At 38.3% G+C, this 25,757-nt stretch overlaps 1 protein-coding gene across 2 annotated transcripts in view; it reads left to right on the plus strand.

Moving 5' to 3' along the window:
- LOC139463729 (islet cell autoantigen 1-like) overlaps positions 1-25,757 on the plus strand; it is a 341,431-nt gene that overhangs the window by 204,821 nt on the left and 110,853 nt on the right. The window lies entirely within an intron of this gene.

Consider the following 25,757-nt stretch of genomic DNA (forward strand, 5'->3'; position numbering starts at 1 on the left):
AACTATAATAGTTAAAGCACAAGGACGCTTTGACAATTTAATGTTTCAGGGCAAAACTATACTTTATTACACTACACATGGGAGTAGGGCAAACTTATGTTAATTTTATATTTTTGTTTGTGCAGTGATCAACATAGCCTTTCACCTATTATTAACATCGATGTTTATATTTGTCACCTACGTGAGGTTTTCCTCTTTATTTCCAGTTGTCATTTATCATTCAGAATCATCCGTGAACGATCACATTTCTTCTCTGTATCAAGTTACCACTTTCTATCCCAGAATGCAGTATTTTTTCTACAGAGCATGTGGATGTGACGTCATTTTGTTTATCTATATTAACTCTTTCAACACCGCAGGCCGGTTATCCGGCCAAGAAGCATCGAGTCCCCAGACACCGTAGGCACGTCAAAACAGTATATATTTTTATGGACCTATCTGTGATATCATTTATTTATAAAATCTATCACATTTCACAATGTCTGAAACAGGGGGCCGGAAAATTTTAAATCCCAATTGGACATTTGCATTTAGGCCACGCCCCCTTCAAAAAGCGTATTTTAGGACGACTAAATTGTTAATACACCGGACAATTGATAACTAGATCGAGACTATTATCCCATATTTGGTTATCACGTGACCTCACGGGAAAAGTTGTTTTTTTAAACTAAAGATAATTTAAAAACAAGACAGATAATATAATCACAAATACTAAAATATCGTTTATAGCAATAGTTATTTGAATGCTTTTTTCATCTGTACTTAATTATTGACCATAAAAAAATGATATCGATCGTCACAGAATGCAAAATGGCGGTCAATCAAGATTCAATATACGACTAGCTACTGAAAACAATCAAATCTGCAAATCCTCATTGAATGTCAACCAAGTGAAAGTCGTCAGTCACGTCTTACAAATGATCGTCCAGACTTTGAGGGTTTGGCAGATCCGCTCGACTGATCTGCATCGGTCGACTGGCTGTCGTCACGCTTTCGCTACTTGTCTGAGGTTACGTATCGTCGCATTGTGAGGATAATGAGGTACATCGATGATGCAAAGTATTTATGTACAGTTGTAAACACCTTTCACTCAAATTAACAAGATGTTCTCAGTAATTAATCCTCGATTAATCAGTGTCAACTCAGTTTATTGCCTATTACAGTGATTGACCGATTGGACTATCATGTCGGTACGATGTATTTACAGCAATCAAACAAACAAAGCTTGTCAGTGTAGGTAATCTTCATTGTGTTACAACTGCAGACAGAAACTGCTCAGTCCTAACTGTTGATCATGTCCGGTCAAAATTTAAGAATGTCCGGACAATACGTTTTAAAATGTACGGACAGAAAAATTTAAATGTCCGGTAAGCAATATTTTAAACCGGACATTTGAGATTCCCAATCGGACATGTCAGGCGCATATGACCGTTTCCGGACCCCTGGTCTGAAATACTTATTCCATTTCAGTTTATCATTTTTTATCGATAAATTAATAAATTATTCACTATTTCCCGCGATGTTATTGAAAATAAAATTCTCGGACACACATTTCGACAACGGGTCCACATCGAACATGTCCAAGAGCAAAATAAAGACGTTTTAAACAAATCTTTAAATATATTGTACAAAGTAATAAATAAAATCAACAAAAATATATCTAAAAGTAATCAAACTTACATCTAAGTTATTATTTCCATCTTTTCGTGCGATCGCGTGTAATGTAAGTCAAATGACATCTCGGCTTTCGTCGCCTTGAATTCTCGGCTCGGACACGATGTTTAATGCAAAAATATGTGCATGAAAAATCTTTGTCACAGCTCTTACCTAGCACACTACATTCACGAAGTTCAATATTTTTAATATATATCGTGATTTCCTGCTTAAAACGTTCAGAATAACACGATTTAACAAAAATCTTTCGCCAACTTCTGAAATTTATCAAACACGAGCTTGGTATCACAGCTGTAATTGGATTGGCTGCCTTAGGTCACGTGCTCAAAATTGACTAATCACGAAACTTGTAGCAGATTTCGTCAAGAAAGCGTCATTAGAAACCAATTTTAATCCAATGAAATCGCTTGTTATAACTATTTAAAAAAAACAGGCGATGTTACGAGCATGTAGATGAAGGAATAAGCTTTCCAGCGATGTGTCATATGCCATTCTTCGACGAATGTGCTTTTCATACGAAGCCTCGAAAACGGGGGTATTTCTTCATGTTACTGAGTGGACAGCCGCTGTTATTGGGAAATGGGTGATGATATAGATACTGTTTATAATTCTTTTTGTCCCCCGCCGCGCGAAAGCGCAAAGCGGGGGATATAGTATTCACGACCGTCCGTACGTACGTCCGTACGTACGTCCGTCCATACGTCCCACCTGTTTGTTGCCGCAATATCTCAAGAACTAAACACTGGATTGTCTTCATATTTGGAACTATGGTGTATATACAGACTCCGCAGACACCAGTCGGTTTTGGTGACCTTGACCTCATTTTAAAGGTCACAGCAGGCAAATCTGCTTTTTGAGTTGGAAAACAGTGTTGCTGCGATATCTCAAGAACTAATCGCTGGATTGTCTTCATATTTGGAACTATGGTATATATACAGACTCGGCAGACACCAGTCAGTTTTGGTGACCTTGACCTCATTTTCAAGGTCACAGCAGGCAAATCTGCTTTTGGAGTTTGAAAACTGTTGCCGCGATATCTCAAGAACTAAACTCTGGATTGTCTTCATATTTGGAACTATGGTGTATATACATTCTCCGCAGACACCAGTCTGTTTTGGTGACCTTGACCCCATTTTCAAGGTCACAGCAGGCAAATCTGCTTTTGGAGTTGGAAAACGGTGTTTCCGCGATATCTCAAGAACTAATCACTGGATTGTCTTCATATTTGGTACTATGGTGTATATACAAGCGGGGGACATTTCGTCACTTTGTGACAAATACTTGTTAAAATGATTTTCAATCACGTAAACAATGAAAATAAAACAGAAATAGGTAAGTGGATTTTATGAAATCTTATATTTGCCAAAAATAGTAAAGTTTTCGCTTCCTTGGTCCCTAATCTGGACGTTAACAACGTGTTATCTTACATTTTTTATTTACAACAAACTTAAATAAGTTGTAAATGCATTATTTTAGATAATGTGAAAAACATAACTTTCATATTTATAAACCATAGGATCAGACCTTTCAAATGATGTATAACATGTAGTAGCAAATATATTTTACAAGCAGATATTTTCTTTGATAAATGTTGGCTCCATCTATCACACAAGAGTCTCTGGGAACTCGGTGTCCCAGCAGTAAACACTTCTGGTTGACTGGTGTTGAAAGAGTTAACAACAAGAGGCTCAGTGTCGTTCAGCTTGTTTCCATTGTTCTCTCAGCTGTCATTACGAATCACGGTCATCCAAGAAAAATCTACAACAATCCTTTGCCACCCTGTTGTGTTATGCGGTACAACTGTTTGTTGCTATCATAACAATGGCTGACAGACAACAATCTAAAGCCAGATCTCAATCAACACGAAGGGTTAACCAGGATACGACCTCTGACCTGCATGAAAACAACAATGGCGATGATTGTGGTGAAGCGTCTAGCCCAGTTTCCTCTCTCAGGAATGTAAACAGAAGCTCTCCATATTTGACAGCAGCTGATATTCGTCACGTCTGACAGACATGGGTGTCAATGTGCCCACTTTCTGATCCAGACGGACATCAATGCAGATCTACATGAAAATCTGAAGGTGATGACAGGCACCAACAACACGGTCACCACCGCTACTATCTCTCAACCAGCTCCAGTCAGTCAAGATCAAGGCAGTGATGTGCCGCTTCAGAGAGACAATTCACAGGATTTTGCTCTGATAAATTTTGCTAGTGCCACAGAAAATACAGTGACAGTGTTTTCATTACAAAGGGAGATTGCCGAATTGAAGTCTATAGTCATGAACTAGGGACAACAATTACAACCTCCTACATGTACATTTACCACCACCAGTGACAATGACAACCCCAGAGAGGAGTCAAGACAAGCCACAGAAGCAAGTAGTGATGTTCCCAGACAGCTAAACAGGGATGTGGCCTCGGATTTACTGCCACACATACACACATTTCATCCACTCTAAAAGAAGGGTACAACAAGGTAAATATGTCAATTTAGCCTTGCTTCTTCAGGAAAATTTAGACAGAGTGTCAGATTTTGATGGACAGACTTTCAACTTACGTGATGAACCTAGGTATAATCACTCATTTACACTTGGAGAATAATATATTCATCAAGGCATTTGGTATATCACAAGGATATATACTGTGCTGGCAATGCAGAGAAACGACGTCAACTGGACGGCCATGAACAGACAGTGATTGATTTGGCCATTCAGTATGGTAGGACAGCCGACTTTGATTACCACAGGTTGTTCACGGCAAGTGTGGCAGCCTTTTCTGAGGAAGGTACCAGCATTAGGTTGGATATACCCGATCAGAGACTATGGACAAGAGTTTCATCTGGCCTCCATCTCGTGCTTGTAATGTTTGCCATAGACAACACAGAACTGTGTCCCGATGTGGCACAACCCGACAGAAGACCACCTATAAGACCTGGGACTCATAACAACAACTGATCAATCAACGATCATCAGACCGACTCAAGGGGCCGAGTGGTATAGGTAATGGGGATTCTGGCTCACTTCCACTGGAGCCAGATTTATACCCAATACTGCTACTACAGAGGGATTTTTTATGCCAAAATGATGATGCGATTCAATGATCGCCATGATTTGTATTAAAGGATCATCAATATTAATTAATAATGGATTTAATTTACTATATCCCACGAGGATATTTGAAAGGTAAAGGAGCAATACAAAAGTTAGCCACTACAGCTATTTTTACAACGAATGAAGTTCATCAGGCTGACCTCTTGTTTCTTCCCTATGATAAGGTAAGACGCAAAACATATAAATACGCTTTAACTGTAGTGAATGTGGCTAGTCGCTACAAGGAGGCTGAACCATTAACCTCGAAAGATTCAACAGAAGTAGCTAATGCACTGAGCCGCATATATAAACCGGACCACTAAAATGGCCCAAGTTATTTCAAGTAGATCCCAGTTGCGACTTTATGGGATCAATAACTGAACTGTTAACAAAGCACGATGTCACAATCAGGTTTTGTGAAAAAGAGGCTACCGTAGTCAAGCTGTTGTTAAAAGATTTAACCGGACATTAGCGGAACATTTGTTTGGATATCAGTATGGGATTGAAATTAAATGAAATTGATTAAGATCAACCGAATGGGTGACACTATTATCAGCTGTTGTATCAGCGCTGAATAATGAAGAAACAAGATTAATCGGGAAGAAACCATCCAATTCGATTCAAATGAAATCTGTGACTTCCGAATCTTCAGGACAGGCAAAGAACAAAAACTTCTGGATAGAGTAAGCGTAAGATATTAATACCAGCCTGGTAAACTCGAAGGAGGCCTATGTCGTGCAACCGATCCAATTTGGTCCCTTAACTCTTTCAACACCGTAGGCTGGTTTTCCGGCCAAGAAGCATCGAGTCCCCAGACACCACAGGCCCATTTTCCGGTCAAGCCGTAGTCACGTCAAAATAGTATATATTTTTATGGACCTACCTGTAATATCATTCATTTATTAAATCTATCACATTTCACAATGTCTGAAATACGTATTCCATTTCAATTTATCATTTTTTGTCGATAAATTAAAAAATTATTCACTATTTCCCGCGATGTTATTGAAAATAAAATTCTCGGACACACATTTCGACAACGGGTCCAAATCAAACATGGCAAAGACCAAAATAAAGACGTTTTAAACAAATCTTTAATTATGTTATACAAAGTAATAAATGAAATCAACAAAAATATATCTGAAAGTAATGAAACTTACATCTAAGTTATTATTTCCATCTTTTCGTGCGATCGAGTGTAATGTAAGTCAAATGACATCTCGGCTTTCGTCGCCTTGAATTCTCGGCTCGGACACAATGTTTAATGCAAAAATATATATTCACGAAGTTCAATATTTTTAATATATATCATTATTTCCTGCTTAAAACGTTCAGAATAACACGATTTAACAAAAATCTTTCGCCAACTTCTGAAATTTATCAAACACGAGCTTGGTATCACAGCTGTAATTGGATTGGCTGCCTTAGGTCACGTGCTCAAAATTGACTAATCACGAAACTTGTAGCAGATTTCGTCAAGAAAGCGTCATTAGAAACCAATTTTAATCCAATGAAATCGCTTGTAATAACTATTAAAAAAACACAGGCGATGTTAAGACCGTGTAGATGAAGGAATAAGCTTTCCAGCGATGTGTCATATGCCATTCTTCGATGAACATGTTATTCATACAAAGCCTCGAAAACGGGGGTATTTCTTCATGTTACTGAGTGGACAGCCGCTGTTTTGGGGAAATGGGTGATGACAGAAACTATTTATAATTCTTTTTAAAATGATTTTCCAATATCGTAAACAATGAAAATAAAACAGAAATAGGTTAGTGGATTTTATGAAATCTTATATTTGCCGAAAATCGTCAAGTTTTCGCTTCCTTGGTCCTTAATCTGGATGTTAACAACGTGTTTTCTTACACTTTTTATTTACAACGAACTTAATTAAGTTGTAAATGCGTTATTTTGAATAATGTGAAAAACATAACTTTCATATTTATAAACCATAGGATCAGACCTTTTAAATGGTGTATAACATGTAGTAGCAAATATATTTTGCAAGCAGATATTTTCTTTGATAAATGTTGGCTTCATCTATCACACAAGAGTCTCTGGGAACTCCAGTGTCCCAGCAGTAAACACTTCTGGTTGACTGGTGTTGAAAGAGTTAGATATATACCATTAGTTGGAAAGATTGCGTAACTTAGAAGACGAAAGATCAGCCCACCTTGAAGCGGCTTCCACTGATAGAGAGGCACTTCGTTCCCAAATCAGTCGAATTCGAGAAACTATCGATCAAGTTCAGAGAACAGGGGATAACCATTGCCAGTATTTTAACCGCATTGGGATTTATTATATCGACTTTTACTCTCGCGTTAACCGGTGGAGGTGGACCACCCACACCACCCACGCTACCATGGCCAAATGGTGTAAAAGAGTGGATAAAAAAGCATTTAAAAGCATTAGGTTCAGCACTGGGAAAGCTTGCTGGAAAAGCCGCGTCTGCACTTCCCAGTATAATAGGGAGTATAGTTTCCTGGATCTTGAATTTATTAGCTAAGACCACCACTTGGCTTAGTCAAAACTTGTGGCCAGTGATCGTAGCAATTGCCTCGCTGTTGAACTTATCCGTTAAAGACTATTTATCCAAATCATGCGTAAACCAGCCGCAACTCCGCCTACTATAAGCGCTGTTTTTTCATGGATATGTTTTTGATTTTTAGCTGCAATATGTGGTGGCACTTGTGACTATTGCGGTTGTGAAACATGTGGTTTTGAAGATATCTGTGGTTTTACTATTCCCGTTTCGCCTGTGTTTGTTTGCCTTATTAATTAGGTGTTAATATCTGAATTTATACCCGGTTTTTGTGGATTGGAAGCAATAACAATTTTATTATTATAGCCGATCACTTGACCAATCTTAAGTTCCATATTAATTAGAGACATGTATAGTCCTGCCCCATAAACGTAATCTACTTTGGATTGAGCGGACTGTAATACCGGTACATCTTGATAACGCTTTATAGAAGATGGTATGTCAACTGGTGAATTAATAGCATTCTCCACATTTGCTACAAACTGTTTTTGTGCATCGAGCGCCGTCCCAGAACCAATTATTCCCGTTCGTGTTTGCGATTGTGCACCAAGAATTCATTAACTCTTAAAACTCCTGGGTTAGTAAAATTATTTTCTGTTTTATCATACAGAAATTCATTCAAAGCGTTGCACAAATTTGGTAACAATATAAGCTAAACCACTCTTAAAGCTCATAAGATCTCCTCTCCAATCGTTACTTGAAAGTTCCCAGCCATGATTAAGATTATGCATTCTTACAAAAAGATTGTTTTTCTGTAACAACTTAAATGGATTGAATGGTTGATGAGTTTTTTTTAACTAAGTCATCACTTTCTTTTTTTACAGTTTTTTGTCCACTGTACAGAACACCTAGACCATGGTTAAGTCCTTTAATACGCCAATCTTTACTCGTAGAAACAGCAAATTTCTGACAAATACGCTCATACGCAAACCTATTGTACAGATTATTTGAGGAATTCCATGCTCGATACTGTGGTAATGGGGCACTAATTTCTTTAAGTATATGTCTAATCTGATAGTACACATGAAATGATAAAACAGACTTATTTAGTTCAAATCCTGGGGCATATAGAGATACACCACATCCTGTTGTGGCGCACCATATGGCATAGCTTAAATGGTTTTGCCAAAATTGCATTGGATTGTGGAACCAATCATGCACCATTTTATTCCTAGTTGCTAAGACCCTGTATTTGTCAAAGATATCAGGGAAATGAACAAAAAACTTAGCATCAGAGGCTCTTACTAAAATAGACTGATTCGTAATGTAAGTTGATCTCATATTTAAGTTACGATATAGTATCTTTGTATATTTAATATGTATGTTACACTCCCAGGAATAACAAATGGTCAGTCTATTCAATTGCTTCACGTTATCGATAACTCGGCTGGACAACTTGAAGTCGCTCACTGCAATGTAACGTTATACCCGCAGTTGACCAATATAAATGCCGCGAGAGATAATAATGGGATAATACTAGGTGATGTCGGTAGTGGTGGACACAAAATCATTGATCTGTCTGATGGGTATTACAGCGTATGCTCATTCAATGATGAAATTTTTAAGCCTTTGGGAGCTAGTCTCACACAAAATGAGTCGAATGGGATGCTTATTTTAAGCGCTGGAGAAAAGGGTATATATCTTCACAGGAACTTAGCATTTAATACACTTGGATTAACAACAGATATATACCACTCAACAAAACAGTGCATGGAGTTAAATTACCCGATTTAGATCCCTATAAAGAGTTGTGCATCCATCTTGATCAGATCAGTACAATGGATAATATTCAACTCGAAAGTCCTTCTACTCTGCTGAGAGCTATTCCAGTCAAAGATGAAAAATACAATAGCGGTAGAACGGGATCTTTCTCAACATTACAATGTAAAAAATTAAAGCGGGGTATTATTTCAGACCTCAAAATTTCTGTATTAGATGTAAAACATCAACCTGTACATATAGGATACTTGAGTGTAACACTCCATATTATAAATAGTTGATTCTTTAGGCCCTGGATTGCATAACCTTAGACAATGTTATACAATTGCGCTTTCTGATCTTGGAAACACAGAAGGATTCGATAAACCCGGTACCGATGGCAAGTTATACGCTTTACACTTACAAGATAATGTATACAAGCGGAAAGAAGTTGTATTCACAGCTAATCTTGGAGATTTAAGTGATGTCAAGGTTAGTAGACTCAATGAAAACACTTCATACAATCTTACTAGCAACGATGATAATGAAGGGACTATGGTCGAAGGAAAAATCGAGTGGCTACTGAATATCGTCATTACCCCACCATATGTGATGACGGGTAAGGGACATCAATTAACTAAGATCATAAATAGTGGGATTGTACTCGGGGCTTATATCCCCTCAAAACGAAAAAGTGTGTTAGTCGCTCCCCTGCCCGAAAACCCAGGTCATATGTTATTGAGTCGTCCATCATTAAAAAATGTTAGTTTAAATTTGGTTACTGAATTCAGTGATATAAAACAAAACTTGAATGCTATACCCGATCTTTCTACACTTATTAATTAATTCTTGTTAGGAGATGCACCGGAAGATGCCTTCGAAATAATACCAGGTCTATCAATTTAATGGCTTAAGAAACACCAACTTCAACATTGCAGTATTATTTATATGGGAGTATCACCCGTTGCAATCCTTGAGGGGGTCCAAGTTAATAAAGGTGATAGCATTTCTCTTACTAAGATATTTATGCCATATAATATACATTTAATAAGGTTGATGTATACTCTCAAAACATTTAAGCAAGATCAATTAAAGACTATTATATGATATAATAATATACATTGTGGGATTATATCCGGTGCTCGATGAAGAATCTGAATAGATGGATACTGTTGATGGATTTCGATTGCATCAAATAAATGTCATAAAACATCGAATAGAGAAGGAGAGGGAGTTGAGACTTGGATTGTATAAAAAGTGTCGCAGAGCTGTGAATGCTCTCGACGGAGTTGACACTGCGCTTGTAACAGCTGGCATGGGACTCGGTGTAGCCGGTGTTGGTTTATTATCAACTATAATCGCTGAGCCTGTAGTACTTGGTATGGCAGTAGCAGCCGGAGTCTCAGGACTGGCAGGAATAGCAATCAAATTTATTTCTCGTGAGTTGCAAAAGAAATTATTAAAACGTGATAATATTCGGATTCTAGCCGAAGCAAAGTTGAACAGCATTGAGGACCATATTTCAACAGCACTGGCTGATTGTAAGATATCCAAGGATGAGTTTCGTTTAGTGTTGTCTGAACTCACCAAATACAATGCAATGCAGCAGGAGATTCGATCAAATTCTCGTAGAACCCGTGGTATTAGAGAAGACGAGAAAAAAAAGTTCATAGAACAGGGGAGACAACAAGCGCATCTATTCCGTGCCAAAACCAAAGAACTGGTTGGAGATTGAAAATAGATTGTTTCTCATTGTTGGATCACATTTAAACGAATGCTTACATAAGTCTATAAATATGTCAACAAAGGAAGAACTCGAAAAAAAAATATTTATGCTCCGGGACAAAATTATAAAATAGCATGAATTACCTCAAGGTATATATTATATCAGTGATGTCAAACCAACCAAATACGGTCATCAATTGTTTCTTTCCAATTTCCAAGAAGAGTATATAGTCTTGTCTCCTAGTAAAATGAATGGAGAACTTAGTAAAAATGTTGAATATCACTTTGTTCAAAATAATGGTATGCATATGAGTAAAATTAATAGAGAATATTTTCATTACAATTTAGTTTAATCTCATGATGATCATTTGTGCGCATTATCATTTTTGCATAAAAAATTCCTGTGTAGTAGCAGTATAGGTATAAATCTGACTCCAGTGGAAGTGAGCCAGAATCCCCATTACCTATACTACTGGTCGTCCATTTGTTATGAATCAGGGACGAGAAGTATGTAACAATTTTTAATGACTTTGGATGTACTCGACACAACTGCCCATTCTTACATGTTTGCACAAAGTGTCAAGACACTTCACATGGACAATCCAAATGCCGCCACCACCACGGCAGTAGCAAAGACAAGAACTGACTGCCAGCCCTAGCGACATCCCAATATCCATTACCACCAATCAGTGTTACAAACTTGCAGCTTCTTCTCATCCAGACAGGAACTTTGTTAATTTTCTGATTCACAGTTTGGAGGATGGTTTTCCCCCCATGCTAAATTCTTTTCCCAAGACACTGTTGAATGTAGGAACAACCTGTTGGCTCACAAGGCACAGATGTCGTCACTAAAGCTGTGGAAACAGACGTCACATGGGGTTATGTGATTGGACCCTTCGGGACACCACCATACAGCTTGTATAGAGTCTGTCCTCGAGGTGTCGCTGAAGGGAAATATTCAAAAAAGAAGAGACTTATTCTGGACCTATCAGCACCTCATGACAGCGAGTCAGTCCCTTCCTTACTTACCTGGTACAGCGCAGCCACCAGTTTCCAATTCCATACCCGCAGGGTACACCTATCCTCCTCTCACCACTAGTATCTTTTAATTGTATCCATTGCCCATGTGTTCGTACCTCAGATTGTTTTCACTACCACTTCCGGTTGTCTCGCTCTCAGTTTATTTCTTAAATTGTTTACAATGTTTTTTATCACCCATGTCAGGCTGATTGCCCTTGTTTTAGTATTATTCTCCCATAGCCCTGTTATCTTTAACCAACATCCATGTACATAAATTCCTTATATACTCCCATAATGTTGTTCACTAGTGGGCACATGCAATGCTAAGGTATACTCTTTTGGTAAGGGCATCTCAAACCATTGTCCTGGTCTGGCGCAGCCACCAGTTTTCAATTCCATACTCGCGAGTACACCTATCCTTCAATTCCATAATAATCTGCTCCCTCTACAGCTCTCTACCTGCAGGGTATCCCTATACTCACAGGCTGGCTCAGCCCTGCTCTGGCGCAGCCACCAGTTTCCAATTCCATACCCCCAGGGTACACATTTCCTTAAATTTTGCTTATCGTGTGATCCCCTGGAAGATCTTTTGTGTCCTACCTTATAGACTTATCAACCAGAGCAGCCAAACTGCATCATCATTTTCAGCTGTCTCAAGACCATTGAATCGACTTGCGCATGAGGAACCTTTTCCTGTCACAGTGGAATGGCATATCAGTATTTCATGACATAGAAGTGACATCTGCCTGAGACTTGAACCTATATACTGACGTTGCTGCAACGGTTGGCCATGGTGGATACTTCAAAGGGGCCTGGTTTGCAGAGAAATGGCCATCAGACGTTACAAATTCCTGGAGCACAAATCTTCTATGGCATTCATGGAGCTGTATCCTATCGTGGTCGCTGCTAAACTTTGGGGACAATTGTGGACAAGTGCTATTTCATTGCGACAACCAGGCTACTGTGTTTATTATTAAGAAAGGTCGATCAAAATGCAGGTAGATTATGATGAGAACACTGACTTGGACGGCAGCCCAACATGTGGTTAGCTCAACATGTGCCCGGAATACAAAACAAACTTGCTGATTCGCTTTCTCCGTTCCACATGGAAACATTCCGCAGACTGGTGCCGCAGGCAGATGTACTTCCGCAACAGTGCCCATCCAGCTCAGACATCATGTGGACTTGAACAGTTACCACAGTACCCTGTGGTCAGCAGCTATCAGTCAGGGTACTAAATCTGCATACTCTTCCAGTGCTATGTAAATTTTCTGTTGAAATTCAGCTTAATCAACAACCTGTTACTCCAGTCCACCCTCCCACCAATAAGTGAAACTTATCTACAATATTTCGTGGCCCATTGTTTTGGAGTGCTAAAACTGAAACATGACACAGTGGAAACTTACCTGGCCGGCATCAAGTTCATGTACCTCCAAGCTGGTATCAAGACCCTTTTGGACGATGTATCTTCAGGAGCTGTACACAGACTACAGACTTTATTAAGAGGTTACAAGAAAAAACAATCAACATCTACGAAGAAGCGCTTGCCTATTACTTACAGTGTTTTATGTAAACTAGTGGTTCAGTTACCAGCAGGCGTGTTTGGATGTTTCAACGATCTGGCTATGCAATGTATGTGCATAACTGCATATTTTGGATTTCTCCGTTGTGGAGAATTTACTTGTGCCTCATCGTTTGATCCAGATGTACATCTAACAGTGAGCAATATGCAATTTGAACAGACACAACACAAGTGCATCCTAACCTTAAAGCTTCCAAACAGATCCCTTCAGAAAGGGTGTGCAACTAGTGTTGTTCGCTACATCGACCCTTATGACATGGCTTCAAGTTAGGAAGTTGAACGGAGCAGGACCCAGTGATCCTCTCTTTGTGGAATCGAACTCTAGAGCTTTTACCAGAACTGTCTTCTTGTCCTGGCCGAACATTGCTCTCACCAGGGCAGGCTTAGAATCCAGTGCTTATTCTGGACATTCATCCCGCATTGGTGCAGCAACTACAGCTGCTAGTGCCAGTGTGGAAGATCATTTGATTAAAACATTGGGCAGGTGGAATTCAGACTGTTTCACCAGATACATCAGAACACCAGAAGAGACATTAAGGAAAGCCCAACGAGCATTATGCTATGAGTGACTCTTTCACTTGAGGCTTGACCAACGTGTGTGTTGTGACTTACATTATTCTGCTTCCAATGCCTCAACCCACATGACTAAACTGTTATTCCTATCGGTGCAACTATCACTCATCAGTGCTTCCTGACACTGTTCTCTTGTTCTGTGACATTACCTGGATAATATAACTCATTTAATGCAGTTTTTAATTCTCTTAATATCTTGTATATAATAAACATTTGATCGTACTCAATTGTTTTTGTTGTCACTGCACAAAATGTAAATTTTATATTTTTGTTTGTGCAGTGATCAACATGGCCTTTCACCTATTATTAACATTGTCTACACAACAGATGTATATATTTGTCACCTACGTAAGGTTTTTCCCTTTATTTCCAGTTGTCATTTATCATTCAGAATCGTCCATAAACGATCACATTTCTTCTCTGTATCAAGTTACTATTTCTATCCCAGAATGCAATATTTTTTTTACAGAGCATGCTCAGTACTACGGATGTGACGTCATTTTGTTTATCTATATTAACAACAAGAGCCTCAATGTCGTTCAGCTTGTTTCCATTGTTCTCTCAGCTGTCAATACAACCCTCCATCCATCCCCATCTCCACCAAGGGGCTGGCTCGGAAGGGGCTTTGCAAGTCAATCATTCTGTAAACTATCATTATATGGCTTGCGGCCCCCAAAGTAATTTCATGGATGCACCATCTTGTAATGACAGTAATGAAAGAATGATGTTACCAAGGATATGTCAGGTCATGGAGGTGGTGATTTGAACAGCATTGTGATGTCAGCCCATTATGACGTAACTCTAAAAATGTACTTTGTCACAGGATAAAGTACTGTCAGAGCCTTTGATCTTTTAACATCTCAGAAATTGTAATAAAACGGGTCTTACTTTGCGAAGTGCATCAAATCATGTGAGCAGCTTGACTAAAAACATAAAACAATTTGGAAAATATCTGTTGACGTTGAGTTGGCGGTACACATGCTTAACAAATCTGTCAATCGACCAAAATCTCATGAACCTGATGTCTATTTCTTTATTTGATTTTGATTAGACTATGCAGGGCTCCAAGTTCATTCTTCTTACTTCTTGATAACTCATCACTGCATCCAAGCCGAAGTTGTGCTCTTTAGACTCAGTACCTTAAAAATTCCACTTAGGAATATTGAATGTGGATCACAAAGATTGTCAACTTATGTTTGTCAACAGGAACTACACTGGCTTGTTTCAAGAAAGCAGTGGTTGAGCCAATGATTAAAAAGGCTTCAAGTTGTGGATGCCCGTGCCTATAATAAGAACACGAGATGAGAGTGGATTAAACGGTGTGTTGGTACTAGTTGTCCACTAAGCTGCTAGTTGGGTATACGAAAAAGCTACCGTTGCCAATTGCAATTAGCAGCTACTGCTCATGGCCGTGTTCTTCAATATAGCACTAACTCGGGTTATAGCGGGCGGTAAAGCATGGCTCCCAAAATGTATTAACATAAACTTGAGTTTTCTAATGACAAGATGTTTTCAACCATCTCAGAAAACATAATCAGCTGATCACCGCGATCACGTAACACCGGGAATACCGGTCAACAAATACGAATTGAAGCACGCAATTTAATCCTATTATTATAATATTTGGTTATAAACAAATTGTTCATTGTTTGTCTGGACTCATGTTTGCAATATATTTTATTAATTATATTACAGATTTCTTTCAATAATTATAATAATGTTTACAATAATTTCGGCGAAATTGCATGCGAAGTGATCGGTAGATCTCACAACTCACCGTTATTTACAGAAATTACGGTCAGATTACGGCTATTGACGCCTTGAAACAAACTTTAGTTGCAAAAGAATGGATATACTTATCATAAATGTCTACTATGACTCGCTAAAAGTCATATTTGAGGCAGCTTGACTATTAAATGTCAACATAATGTTTCCGCTATTGAAATACATGTCGTGCGGGAAGTTCCTATTGGGTGACTGGTCAAATTGTTCCATACGTTAAAAAAAATATCCTGCATACCACCTGTACCAAAGTTCTATGCTTATGATTCTTATAATTTTAAGTGTATATATAGTGGAAGCTGCTACTAAAATAACACGATATTGGAATATATTATTCCTGAAATAAAATAATAATTTCAGATACAATTTCTTCACACCATTGCATCAAATTTTTTTAAGTTAAATAACTTTAAAAAAAAAGTGGTCACCTTTATTCTCAGCATTTGATTCGTAGCTCTCTGTTGATACATGAAGTAGTATAGGTAATGGGGGTTCTGGCTCACTTCCACTGGAGCCGGATTCATATACCTATACTGCTACTACAGGTAGCATTTTTTATGTGTAAATGACTATGCGATTCAACGATAGTCATGAGATTAAACTAAATTGACTCCAGCTCACCACCACCTGGAGTCTATGATATAAATTTTTATAAGTAATGATGGTTCTGGCTCACTTCCACTGGAGCCGGATTGGTATTAAACGAAACATCAATATTAATTAATAATGGATAAAATTTACTATAGCCCACGAGGATATTGGAAAGGTATAGGAGCAATAAAAAAATTAGCCACCACGGCTAAGGTATCTAAAGATGTGGCCAAGGATTGGTTAAAGAAACAAGCGTTGTGGCAAATATATTTACCCGCACCGCGTTATATACCGAGGAAGAAGTTTGATATTTTTACAACGAATGAAGTTCATCAGGCTGACCTCTTGTTTCTTCCTCACGATAACGTAAAACGCAAAACATATAAATACGCTTTAACAGTAGTGGATGTGGCTAGTCGATACAAAGAGGCAGAGCCATTAACCTCGAAAGATTCAACAGAAGTAGCTAATGCACTGAGTCGCATATATAAACGCGGACCACTAAAATGGCCTAAGCTATTTCAAGTAGATCCCGGTCGCGAGTTTATGGGATCGATAACTAAACTGTTAACAAAGCACAACGTCAAAATCGTCCGTGGTGAAAGAGAGGCCCACCGCAGTCAAGCTATCGTTGAAAGATTTAACAGGACATTAGCGGAACGTTTGTTTGGCTATCAGTATGGGATCGAAATGAAATCCGAGCGATTGAGATCAACCGAATGGGTGACACTATTATCAGCCGTTGTATCAGCACTGAATAATGAAGTAACAAGATTAATAGGGAAGAAACCATCCGATGCGATTAAAATGAAATCCGTGACTTCCGAATCTTCAGCACCGAGGAGAGGCAAAGAATGAAAACTTCCGGATAGAGTAAGGGTAAGATATTTATACCAGCCCGGTGAACTCGAGGGAGGCCTACGTCGCGCAACCGATCCCATATGGTCCCTTAAAACGTATAACATTAGTCGATCGGTTGCGAAGGAAGGAGAGCCTATTCTTTATTATCTTCAAGATGGACCGGGTAGGGCATTTGTACGAGAAGAGTTGTTCATAGTTCCCGACAGTACGGTATTACCACCATAACCATAAGCATAGGTAGTAACACCATCATTATCAATCCATCTCTTTGTATCTAAGGGGGATAATGATGTCTTGTTCATTCTTAATCCATATATCCTATGATTGTAACTTCTGAAAGAGTTCATCTCGTGTTTGAACGTTCTACCATTGAATAATGATTCTTTATACTGTTCGTGTTTGATATGCTTTTTTACCACATACTTCTTAACACCCTTAGCTTTTCATATCTCTCCATTATCAGACTTTTTTATAGAATACATCTTAGGTCTTAATCCTACATACTCCGCTATAGGAGTCCCAGCACATTCATCCTTCATCTTACCTAACACCTTTTTATTTACTATGCTGTGCAGTGGATTATCTTTAGGGTAATCGCTGGTGTCGTACATATCTATTTTTTCTGCCATATCTTTATACACATCCTCGGTTTGTATTTCCATCAACAAAGAATCTGTGTTGGTATATAACACCTCGCATCTATCGCCGTATTGCTTCTTAAGTTCGTTGTAATAAAAGTCATACATTAAGTGTTTTGACAAGTCGAGAATACTCATACCGACGTACACCGGTCTGTTTTATATTACTCTTCTGCATATGCAACGCGGCTAAGTCATTATCGAATATCTTGCTTCTGTTAAAAGCCGGACTGGCTATAAGTTTCCTAAGTCTTTCTTCCTCATTAGATCTGACTAATTTAACATCAACACGCTTCCTCAGATTCTCCATAGTTTTACCAAATACCGAGTTATTCATGAGCTTATACAGATTCTTTCCAAAATCGCTGGTAGCTATCTTTCTTAAATCTGTGTTCAGCCTTATATAGGGCTCCATCCAAAGGCTTTGATCAAACTTTAGAACTCTGTGTATTTTCTTAAGTTTCATACCTAACGATAGATACAACTGGAGATTTCTGTAGTGAACTATATATTTTGTCTTATCCATCAAATTTGGTATGAGTTTTTCTACGTTAGCTAACCTACTATTACCCATCAAGGAGCGTTGATTTTCCGACATCCAATCTTTAGTAACCATTAATCTTTTGGGAGCTAGCGGATAACTGTTATGATCTTTATGTAACGAACTTGGATATTCTAGGTCAACTTCTAGTATGTACCCTTTATTCTCATTATTATTATTGATATCATTCACATCGACCCACTCAAAACCACCCGTGGGTAAAGGTTGACTCATAGCCCATCCGTACAAATTGTTGGCGTCGAGATATAATATGTGCGTGTCGGGTTTTCTCGGATCGTATCCTTCCACTAATTTATTATTAGCCTAAGAATACCTTTTCGCTGCCATCGATATACCACCTCTTAATCCTTTCTCAATAAACAAGTGCATATCGTAATCTGTGAGTAGTTTTAGTTCTACACCGGTCTTCTTCAACAATGCATCCCACGATAGTCCGGGACTGGAATAGTACCATGCCGGGTCCAAGCCGTATTGTTTTAAACATGTCTTTCTAAATATCTCGAATATATCGGCGAGTAACAGTCCATCGGTTTTTAAGTACAGATCGTGATAATCGCCTAAATTCTTACAACCTAATTTATCCCAGACCGTCAGAGCGTGTTCATAATTGGCATCTGTTATTCTAGATTCTGTTAAGTTACTATAGAATGATTCGAGGGGTGGTAATTCAGTTTCTTCGAATCTAGACCAATCATCCATATATTCGTAAGGATATACACCTTTTCTCAGCAACAAATGACGAGTTATCTTATCCTTATATTGATTTGTTATCGCGAAGTCATCTGGATTGTTCGCTTTAGCTAAGTTGTCCAGGGAAGATAACAGAAACTGTACGGAGTCTATGAATCTAAGCCCATTACTTTGTTTTATTCTAGATTTCCCATCCTTGTCCCATGTCAATGTATAGGTTTAGTCAACGAGAACGATATGTATTTTTCCATATTGTTAGGAATGCACGTTAAACCACCCTCGGTCTTTGAGATAGCTTGCATAATGAGATGTGAATCGTATCCCCTGAGGTTGTGAAACACAACGGGGATGGGTATTGTTTGAGCATTCATTTTTAGTTTCAAGTTACACTCGTTATGCGCGGCTCCCCGATAATTACCCGTGACGTGACAATGATCTCTTACGGAATCCCCATCCAGGGGTTTATTACAAACGTGACAACTCGTTGACTTCTTGTGGGCCCTCCAATCATCTATCGTCATACGCATGGGTTTCTTACTCGATAATTTTTCCCTGATTATTCTCTCTTCATTTTGTAAATATTCTAGGAACTTTCCCGCTGCATCGGGACCTCTGTAAATCATGGGAGTGTTTGTTTTCCCATCATACCTTACAACTATATATCCAAACCCACAAGGGATATGTTCTTGAGTTTTGTACGTAAAACTACTACCTTGATTATTATCTTGGTTGGTATTTTCTATGGGCTTGATAAGCGCTTCGAAGTCGGCCTAAATTACGTACGGTACTGGCATTTGATTACAATAATGTTCAAATTTTAATATATTTTTTCCCTCTTTAGGCATATCGATCCTGATAGCATTCTGTCCAACACCTCTACAGTCTTCTTTATGCGAATCCAATAGATCTTGTCTGCTGTACCCATGCAGGCATCTTTCGCAGAAATATTTCTTTTCCTTATGTTTTGTTTGATCATATAGCACCCTGTTTAATCTCTTTATCCACGTATAATGATATTTTCCATCTTTTTCGATCAAAAATGAATTGATTCTGGGGATATGTTCCGGAGCGGAGCTTATCCTATGTACAACAATTCCTTTAGAATGTCCGAAAACATTTATAGCTAAATTATTTTGCTTTTCCACCTTATCAATTTGTGATATTGGTGTAGGTTCGTCTATACCATCGAAGTTGAGTCCATCGTTTTGGGGATAGCTAGAAGGTCTATCCAGATTTTTGTCTACGGGGAACAATGCAGATCTTTTCATCATTCTTAAACAATCATCTGATTTATTTTTTACGTTAATTATGGCTTTTTTCTTTTATAATACGGGGGTAAATCTACATAAGATCCACCTTTGAAAGGCATATAATTTGCTATATCTAAATATAAACTATCAATTCTATCCACACCCCAACCCGAACCTCTATTAGTCCAGCGTTCTAAAGTTTCCTGTATCCTCTGAATTGATGTATCTAATGATGCGTTTATAGTATCGGATTCGGTTATAACTTCTTGATTGCTCCGGAAATATGGTTCGGTATATTCGACGCTATCGTCTGTGTTACTTTTACTCAATAACATTTTAATCGTCAGCTGGTATTTTATACTATGTAAATCATCTAACTCCTCGTTAATTTTACTCGATATGATAGGCTTAATATTGTTAACATCCATGTTGGAATTAATATCCATCTTCCAACCTCTTAGATATTTACCAACGCCGGCGGATATGGGTACAAATATTAATTCTTGTTGTTGTTGAATAACATCATCATTATCAATATCATCATCAACATCATTATTATTATCTAGTAAAGCGATCAATTCAGCTTTTCTCATTCGAGAATAACCTCTCAGCCCACTGTTTCTCGCTCGAGCTTTGAGTTCTCTAACAGTCTGGGGTTTGTTGTATTCCAAACCGAGTAAGGTAATCAATTCAGCTTTTCTCATTCGAGAATATCCACGTAGACCACGTTGCTGTGCCATAGCTTTTAACTCTCTCACAAAAACCATTGTGGTTGAGTGGTATATGCAAAATGAGACAAATGTCTAATTGGTTGTTTTCATATATCTGAATACGTATTCTCCCCAACCTATTCCTCTTATTGATGTAATCTCTCTTCCTAGCATGAATAATCTGATTCCTGACCCTATCAGCACCGTGTTTCTTACATAAACAATAACGACCTTTGACCCCTATCCTGCATTCAGAACACGTATAATTTATGTGTCCACGCTTGATGTAATAATTGTGTATACCACAGTAAATTTCAACACAGTGTCGGTTACATAGAGTCGTCTTCCCCATGAGTGTAAACTTGCAGTTATTCATGGTTATACAGTGATCGCCCGCTATTGCGCTCCTCGATAAAGCGCTACTTCGGTTACTACGCGCGGTAACGCATGGCTCCCAAAATTTATGTACACTTTTATTACTGATAGTTTTACACAGACATAATTGTATTGTTGTTCGTTGTTCATTTGCACATAACGCTTCTCATTGCATAATCAACCGTTTATCGCTGAATGGAGTTCTAATAATCTGTTTGAAAACATCCGCGGCAAGTCCCGGAAATACGATTGTTCAACTAGTTAACTTTTCACACTATCGACCTTTGATCTTAGAAGCGCATGCATGCAATAAAAGAGAACCACAAGCGAAGTTTATATTCTTAACTAGTGGGCAATCCAATTTGAGGCGACACTGTCACACACATGTAGTTGCTGTCACAACACGGCTGTCATTCATTTCGTAATCGCGCTTTCGTAACATCGCCTGTTTTTTTCCGTAGTTATAACAAGCGATTTCATTGGATTAAAATTTGTTTCTAATGACGCTTTCATGCAGAAATCTACTACAAGTTTCGTGATTGGTCAATTTTGAGCATGTGACCTCAGGCAGCCAATCAAATTATAGCTGTGATACCAAGCTCGTGTTTGATAAATTTCAGAAGTTGGCGAAAGATTTTTTGTTAAATCGTGTTATTCTGAACGTTTTAAGCAGGAAATCACGATATATATATTAAAAATATGGAACTTCGCGAATGTATCGTGCTAGGTTACGAGCTGTGACAAAGATTTTTCATGCATATATTTTTGCATTAGACATTGTGTCCGAGCCGAGAATTCAAGGCGACGAAAGCCGAGATGTCATTTGACTTACATTACACGCGATCGCACGAAACGATGGAAATAATAACTTAGATGTAAGTTTGATTACTTTTAGATATATTTTTGTTGATTTTATTTATCACTTTGTATAATATATTTAAAGATTTGTTTAAAACGTCTTTATTTTGCTCTTTGATGTGGACCCGTTGTCGAAATGTGTGTCTGAGAAATTTTTTTTCAATAACATCGCGGGAAATAGTGAATAATTTTTTAATTTATCGATTAAAAACGATAAATTGAAATGGAATACGTATTTCAGACATTGTGAAATGTGACAGATTTAATAAATGAATGATATTACAGGTAGATCTAGGTCCATAAAAATATATACTATTTTGATGTGACGTGAGATAAACACATATTGATGATTTGAGATTTTCCGAGCGCGCGCCTCGGCCTCGGTTAAACGGCTCATCGTCTATAACGCCCACAAATTATTTGGACCCCATTGGTAGCGTTGTAGCGAGGGACCACTGTACATCTATCATATCATTTGTCTAAATGCAAATCACAGCTACACTGGTGAGATATTGATTATGCATAGCCACAGCTGTCACTGCGTAGCTATTGTATAGCTGAAAATCAATATAGCAGTCAATCCCATAATCACAAATGTGACCTCGCGGTTCTTTTGTTCCTCTGACGGTGTATAAAACTGACTCATTGTTGGTCTCGGTATTGGGTCGAGTTTTTTCCCATAAACGAGGTAGTATTCGTGCATGGCAGATTCGACATCCTTAAACGTTTGAATTGAATGTCCTTCCTTAATCAGTTTTTCATGAATAAAGTCTAATCTCTTCATTCTCTGCTGCGTATATTGTAACTGGGCTGCTTGGAGTTGTTCTAAAGCTTCGTTATGTCGTTTACGCTCCTCTTCAACTTCTTTAGCGTTTGATTCCCTCATACTGGAAAATAAATAATTACTCCCCGAAAAAGCTAGAGCATTAACAACAGCTCCACCGACCATCATCGCAATTGATGCCATATTTAATGATATAAAATATTCAAATGTTTAATTACTTCATTATGTCTTCCGGGATAAGTCCTTGTTTGATGAGCATATCCTTCGTTGCCATAGCCAATCCAATATCCATAACCATCATACCGATGTCATATCCATTAAAATTTAGCTTGGGAGGTGTGGCTTTAGTAATCATTTTAGCCATACGAGCATAGCCAATGGCCAAGCCGGTGATGACCGCTGAATGATACGTCGCATTTACCAACATTTGACCGTCTGTAACTGGAGTAGTCATGCTTCTTATAGCATTATATGAGGGCTAACCTCTAATTGAACTTGTTGTTGCGGCGGGGGTGACGTTTTCTCTTCTCCGGTCTTATAAAAGAACCATACAGCCGCTATACCAGCAACTCCTACTAGTGCCCATGTTTTAATCGGATTAATATTGGAATTATTTATTAATTTCGCTTTGCGCGCCAGCCCTCCTTTCTTCCTGCAGCTATTTTTTGGGGGTTCTTAGTAACTCTGGGTTGTTTTTGTGTATTCACATGTGGTGCATCCTTATTCACATGTGGTGGTTCCTCATTCACTTGTTGTTCCTCGTTCACTTGTGGTTGCGTGTTCACAATCTGTTGTGGTGTCACCTGTTGAGTCTCCATTATTTATTTGAACTTCGTTCTTTATATTATTAAGTGGGCACGTATGTTTAAATTGACAATACCTAGCCGTTATTAAAGCTGCGGTGAACGGAGCTAAGAACATTCCGAATCTATGATAAAACTCACAGCTCACTGAGCTTATAGCGTGTTCGATGAATGGGTCTTTCTTTAGAGATTCGCATAAATACATGCGATGTTCTGTCGGGATGGGGAGAAACGTACTAGCTACGACTGTGTATAGTTGTAATATAGACGACCCTATCGTTTTAGTCATGGTAGCTCCCAGTCTAGACTCGTAACGCGCGTACAGTTTTTTAATTTCTTCGTCGGTCATGTTATCAATTTTTTTGATGGTATAATTTTCTCCCAAATATTGGGAACATTTTCCACCGGCTACCAAAGCCGCGAGTCTTTCTCTGTGTTTATCTAAAGATTTATCTACATTTTGATCTGCATCAGATTCTTTGAGCATTTGTTCGATGAGTTCGTCGCATTCCATAATGTAATACCTAAGGAGATATTTAAGTCTAACATAATGGAATATGACATATCCAATACAACCCGTAATAATGAACTGTTGAGAAAGAATGATGATTTCGAACAACATTTTATGTCATATTAACCGCTAATGTTCAATTTGCTACATTTTGCTACATTTTGCTACAATTTTGCTTTAATTTTTGCTACATTTTTGCTATAATCTTGCTATAATTTTGCTACATTTTGCTATAATTTTGCTAAGCAATTGCATAAGCAGCTGGTTAATCGGTTTTTAATACGAGTTTACAGTGCTTCGTTGCCGATAACAGTTTTCTGATTTTATCTCGTTCACCCTTGGTATAAATGACATCATTTTCGCGTAAACATTCCTCAAATGAATCTCGGTCTTTGCAATGAAACAGTGCTACCCATTTGGTCTGCTCTCTGAGATCTTTCAGGACAGAGTTGTATTTTTGAGTAAGTACCCAAACACTATGTTGAGTATGCCTTCCGGAGAATGCTAAATACAAAAGCATATCTTTCTTTTTTGTTAATTCTTTACTCGCGCTACAGTCGTCTATTACGAAAAGGGTTGATTCTCCTTTGTATCTTTCGTGACATACTCGGAGACAGTCTTGTAAACGATCGCCCGGATCGACTCTGTGTACCCCGTCGTCATTCATTACCCAATCTCTCGATAAGTATGTTTTATTAACGCTTATAGTCGGGCACAGAATAATAATATGATCGAAAACGTCCCGATAATGAATTTGTAAAATATCTAGAATAAAAGCTGTTTTTCCGCAGCCCGTTTGGCCGCATATGATAGCGCAGTGCGGATCTTTAGGTAAAAGATTATCAATAGATTGCTTCAACGAATCTCCCATTCTGTATATTAACTTGCGCATCCATAATCATGTACAAATATATGTTTAATTTACCAGCTGATTCCTGAAGCTTCGTTATCTGTATGGTGGCACCCTCGCTAGCATTTTCTATTCTCCTCCCACTGCCATGTAATTGGTCATCGTCCGTTGTTCGCATGTCGAGCCATAGCGCGTACTTCGTGGTGAGGTATTCACCCATCGATACACTCCCGAGAGACAGATCTTTCACGACCGCGTTAACTTCCGGAGAACGTTTTATAGAAGGAAGTTTTTTAATCTCATCCCACTGGTGATACGCTAGCATTCCTTGGCTATATAGTTGATTAGGAACGCCCTCGATAGTCAATTCTACTTTTGTAATCTTGGGATTGTAGAACTCCGGGTATTTCTTTTAAATGTATCGGAGGGGTCCTCGAACAACATTAAAATACCCTTCAACGACCTTGTAGGGACGTTTAGATTGATATTCCACATCGTATCTTTTTTGTCCCTCGTGATCTTTCGATGTCGCAGCACGCGATCGTACAAAATGGCTAAACTTCCCGAATAATGGTTACAAA

This window comes from Haliotis cracherodii, unplaced genomic scaffold, assembly GCF_022045235.1.
Source record: "Haliotis cracherodii isolate W230 unplaced genomic scaffold, xgHalCrac1.p SCAF_16, whole genome shotgun sequence".
In the NCBI taxonomy this organism is placed as follows: Eukaryota; Metazoa; Mollusca; class Gastropoda; order Lepetellida; family Haliotidae; genus Haliotis; species Haliotis cracherodii.